Source organism: Cannabis sativa, chromosome 8 (assembly GCF_029168945.1).
Source record: "Cannabis sativa cultivar Pink pepper isolate KNU-18-1 chromosome 8, ASM2916894v1, whole genome shotgun sequence".
Lineage (NCBI taxonomy): Eukaryota > Viridiplantae > Streptophyta > Magnoliopsida > Rosales > Cannabaceae > Cannabis > Cannabis sativa.
This window is the reverse complement of record NC_083608.1, coordinates 37,842,583-37,848,708: the sequence shown is the minus strand read 5'-3', so window position 1 is coordinate 37,848,708 and position 6,126 is coordinate 37,842,583.

Genomic DNA, 6,126 nt, shown 5'->3' with positions numbered 1-6,126 from the left:
TTTATATTTTATTTTTTTTAGAAAAAAATATTAACATAAATAATCATTAATAATTTATTTATTTTTTATATTTTTTTGTAAAGAATAATTAATAATTTAATTTTAGAATTTTTTTTCTATAAAAGTCAGATTCCCATACTTTTCTTTATCAGATTCCCGTACTTGGAACAATACTTCTCCTCTTAGAGAAAAAAAAAAATTATATTTTCTTATAAAATTATTAGAGTAATTAGTAATTTTTCCCCTTGAATTTTGACATGTACCAAATCGTGCCCCCTAAACTTTTTTGGCCGTTAAAAATTCCCTCCGAACTATTGAGATTGTTAAATTTAAGGACTTTTGTCTAATTTCACTTAATTTTACTGTTTCAGTGATTGTTTAAGTACTAAACCATGCTCCCTAGACTTTGATATCTACCAAATCATTTCCCTCAAACTTTGATATGTACTAAATCATGCCCCTGAACTTTCATCCATGTCAGTTTCTTTTACTAAAATTAGACAAAAGTCCTTAAATTTAACAATTTCAATAGTTCGAGGGGAATTTTTAACGACCAAAAAAATTCAGGGGGCATAATTTGGTACATGTCAAAGTTCGGGGGGAAAAATTACTAATTAGCCAAATTATTATGAATAATATAAAATAAACAGCAGCAACTTACTCATACTCAAGCATATGTTGATTGGGGCATCTCTATCACTTCTGGGACGATTACTAGTGTTCCTGATCCAATATCCAATATTACTAGCAAACTCCAACACTGTTCTACACATCTCACATAGTGAAAAAGATCCCTACCCCTCACTTTCTCATCAAATCAAGAACATCTAATCCCAACTTCAAAGTGTGTAGAATATCCCCCAACCTTCAAACTCTCAACTGGCCTTATGCCAATCTCTCGAAAGTGAGTTGGATAGACCTCTCTACAAAGAGGAAGAATATTGGCAGCAGCGTTCTCGTATCAACTGGCTTAAGCTTGGGGACAAGAAAACTCGTTATCTTCATCACATAGCCTCCTCCCAGCCTGCTACCGACCAAATTCGATCTCTTATGCATTCAGATGGCTCTCTAGCCATTGATTCTGCTTCGATCTTGTCTACCATTGAATACTACTTTGCTCAGTTGTTTACCAGTCAGAATCCTGGCAATGACATTATTGATAGAGTTTTAGTCGAGATCACTGAGCATATTACAGAGGTTGAAACTGCTAGCCTTCAAGCTTTGTATACTGCGAGTGAGATTCAAAAGGCTGCCTTCTAATTGCCCAATTGCAAAGCACCTGGAATTCATGGTTTCAATGGTGCCTTTTTGTTGGTTTTATGGTACTAAATTAGGTACACGGCGGAAGAGTTTCGTATTATCTGATTATTATTGTAGCATAGCCCCTAGAATCTCCAGATGTGTGTACATTAAATCAAAATAATAAAAATAATAAGTTTAGAGTATACTTCTTGAAGCCTATCAAGGTATTCTCGACACTTCTCGTAAGTTGTATCCCTTAATCCAATTGATGAAGAATATGCAATTTAGACTCACACTAGTGTCTTCAAACACTTGTAATTGTCGTTTTATTTAACTACGTGTCATTGACTAAAAACGAGCTCAACAAATAACATGGATGACTGAAAACATGTTATACAATAAGCGAAATCCAATCTTTCCAAAATGATCAAATATTAATTCTCTTGAAAGTGTTAATTTTGTGAGTGAATTCAGTTATTGAGCTCAAATCTATAATTGAATTACATATTAACTATTTATTATGAATTAATGATACTTAAAGAATTCAAGTGATTAGAAGTGTAAAATAATAAGTTTGACCAACTCTAATTATGAACTAAAAAAATTAGAATGTGAACTACTTATATCAATTATATTAATTTGGACTACAAGAAAAAATTGTGTAAATATAATTTTATATCATCTAAAAGTGTGATTCCATAATTATAATAGAGTAATAATAATATTAATAAATCAAATTATTTTATTGATGAGATGAGTAGTAATATCGAGTTTATTAGAACTTAGAAATCTATGTTCATGGTTTGTACAGGATAAGGTTAATATGAGAAATAATTATTTAGGGAAAGAATTAATTTTTTCAAAAATTATTCTTGAGAAAAAACTATTTTGAATAGATTTACTTAATTATGAATTATGAATTAAATAATATTATGAGAGATGATATTAATTTATCAAAAAATAAGATAATGAGTAAATTTAATCAATTAGTACTTATTTGAGAATAAATAGTAAATTAATTTAAGATAAAATTAAGAAATCAATTTCACAACAATATAATATGGAAAATTTACGTCAAGTACTGTGTTTCACACTTTTATTTTATTTCTATAGTTGAACGCTATTTATTATATTTTTGTTGCCTATATTTTAGGATGATTCTACAATGCACTCCTATAAAAGGGATGTACTGATACACCCTTAATTTGTTTCGGCATCCAGAAAATTTTTTTAGTCTAATTTTTTTTCATATTCATGTAAGTTATATCTATTTAAGATATCCTACAAAATTTTGAGAAATTCAGAATAATTTACAATATAGAAAATAATGTTCAAACAGTCTATTTTACACGCGTATAAAATAAAATAGTCACGAGTGCAACACACTCTTTGAACGCAGTTTTCGGCATGTTAAACTTTTCCGAATTTCTTAAAATTTTGCAGGATATCTTAAATAACTATAACGTACATGACTATGAGAAAAAATTTGACCAAAAAATTATTTCGGATGCTAAAACAGATAGGGATGTATCAATATACCTATTTTAAGGGGGTGGATTATAGAATTTTCCTATATTTTATATTGTGTACTGACTTTTTACTAAAAAAATTTGTTGTTCCATTTTAATTGATTACATGTTACCTCATGGATTATTTGTATTCATTTTTTATTATTTTACTAAGTGTAACGTTATGATATGATTGATTATGTCATTTGTGCCCTTTTTTTTTTTGGTAAATACCATTTTGGACCTTCTGTTTTGCAAAAGTTATCAATTGGACCCTGTGTTTTGTTAAATGATAAAATGGACCCTGTATTTTCTAAAATAGTACAAATAGGACCCTGAATTGATTTTTTGTCAAAATAAAATTTAATTATAATCCGATCTAAAAGTGCTATGACAAAACTGTTTACATTTTTTGTATATGTTCGTATTAAGCATTGTCTTCAAGTTAGTTGTATTAAAAAAAAAAGAGTTGTCAAAAATTAAGCTCAGGGTCCTATTTTTACTATTTTAGAAAATACAGGGTCCATTTTGTCATTTAACAAAACACAGGGTCCAATCTATAACTTTTGCAAAACACAGGATCCAAAATGGTATTTACCTTTTTTTTTTTTTGCTTTTTTTTTTTTTAAAAAAAAATGATGATTAAATCTAAACAAATACTCTTTTACACGTTTACTTTTATGAGTTTTTGTGCCTAAACCCTCTCCACTATCATTCCACTTGCACTTAACCCTTCGAGTTTAAATTTTGGTGGTAAAACACTCCAAATTACTGAATTGTTAGCAAATTTAAGGCGTCATTTATTTTTCACAATTATCTGTCAACATGAACTGCTTATGTGTACACTTTTGTACACATGACACATTTATATTGTTATACCTAATATTATTATGTAAAAATTACTTCAAAATTTATAATATTTTTTATTTATGTAATTTTATTTAATTTTAAAATAATAATATTATATGTGTCATGTGTAAAAGAGTGTACACATAAGTAGTTTATGGTAGCAATTAATCAGATAAAATCTTAAATTTGTTAACAGTTCAGTAGTTTGGAAGGTTTTTCTTCTGAAATTTGAGCTTGGAGAATTAAGTGCAAGTGAAACGATAGTTGACAGGGTTTAGTCACCAAAAACTCTACTTTTATTTATGTATTGTTATATTAGATTTCTTTCTTTATTTTTCATTCTAATTCTCATTCTCTTTCCCATGTTCATCTTCATCTTTATTTTTTCTTCTTTATTATCTTATGTTTTTGCATTTAAAAATTCACACATGTTTATAGTGTTTGTTTTTGGGTAGGGAGGATTTCCTACTTGGTTATTCTCCAGTTTTGTTCAGTTTTTTTTTTTCAAACTCTATTTACCCTTTACATCTCCCCCCCCCCCCCTCAACATTTGTTGTTGTTTTTATCCTATAAATTTATTTCTTCTTCCTTCTCTATGGCTGATACCCGTTCAAATTCTTCTTCCTCAGTTGTCAATAAAAACCAACAAAAAATCTTACAAAACATTACCTCAATCAGCCATGGGAAAGAAGAATTTCAAAGACAACCCTCCTAGCCCTACCTCACTTTTTGCTACCAAATGGAAATCAGTTGGTGAATCAACAAAAAGAAGAGGAAATCCAAACGTCCTCGACCTCTAGTGTAAGATTTTGACTCAAACTATGACCAAGAGAATGAATATTTAGAGATGCCCAAAGTTCATAAGATAATTTAGTTGTTTTTGTGTTTTTTCAAGGTTTTTATTTCCTTTATTTTTATTTATAGATATCTATGTTTGGGTTTTCCAATTGTTCAATGTTTAGTGTCTTATTTTTTTATATGTGTTTGACTATTTAGGATTGAATATATATATTTTATTGTTACTTGTTTATGTTTTTTTATTATTTTATGATTGTTTTAAGTTTGTTTTCTTACATTTTTTTATCATGTTTTTCAAATATTCTAGTTCTGCTTTATTTTAAAAAATGTTTGTATTATTTAATAAAAAATCAATCTCTATTAATCCAATCATTAATATTTGAATTCAATGTAGTATCTAATTAGTCGAAAAGTCATATAAAGTATGTAAACACATCATTAACATTAATTTTTAATAGTAATAGAAAAATAATAAAATTTGTATGTAAGTTCTTTTCTTTAGTATCCTATGCTCCAATACATGTTCAATTTTCCTCCGTTGTTCTAATGTTATTTTTTAGTTATTCTGGTTTTTTTTATTATTGATGCCTTCTCTTGCATGTTCACTATTCAGGGACGAAATTTAGTATTCAAAAAGAGAGGTATTACGGTGCCAAATTATCTATAATATTTAGAGGAATTAGTAAAAAACTCACTTGACCAGGTTCATGTGATCTTATTATTTCCCAAAGATATACAACTAAAATGGGAGTAGATCATTATCAATTCAAGGGTTGAACCTCTATAATCTTAGTGTGTCGTTTATAGTTCTTGTCATTCTTCATATTCAAACACTTGTCATTGTCGTTTCATTTACGTGTCATTGACTAAAAACGAGGTCAACAAATAACATGGATGACTAAAAACATGTTATACAATAAGCGAAATCCAATCTTTCCAAAATGATCAAATATTAATTCTCTTGAAAGTGTTTAATTTTGTGAGTGAATTCAGTTATTGAGCTCAAATCTATAATTAAATTATAGATTAACTATTCATTATGAATTAATGATACTTAAGAAATTTAAGAGATTCTAAAGGAAGGGGCTTGCAGACTAATAGCTAATGGGAGTGATACAAGCATTTGGAATGACCCATGGGTTATACATGGCAGGGATTTTTACCCTAAGCCCAAGCACAACTACCAGGGAACACCTGAATTTGTGTCGGATCTGCTTTTGCCTGACGGGAATTGGGACATCCGGAAGCTTAATGATCTCTTTCACAGGGATACAGTTAATAGTATCCTGAGGGGCGGTAAACCGAGTGGTCAGGGTAGGGATAGATGGATCTGGACTAAGAACTCTAATGGTCGATTCTCTACCAAATCAGCCTATCATATCCAAGCTATGAAACGGGCTCCGTTGTGTAATGTAGCTTTGAATCTGTGGAACAAGCTGTGGAGTTCAACAGTTCTGGAGCGTCACAAAGTCCTTTGATGGAGTATCCTCTCGAATACGCTACCTGTTAGGGCTATCCTTTCTAAGAGAATGGTTATTGATGAAATCACCTGCCCCTTTTGTGGTAATGGTGATGAAACTATGGAGCATTTATTTCTCTATTGCGATCTGGCGTCCCACCTTTGGAGATCTTCCCCCTGGGGAGTTATGCCTGTTGTAGAATCTGGGGCCCCTATGTGGGACTGGGTTAGTTTTCTTTGGAACCTTAGGACCAGAGGAGTGGATACGGA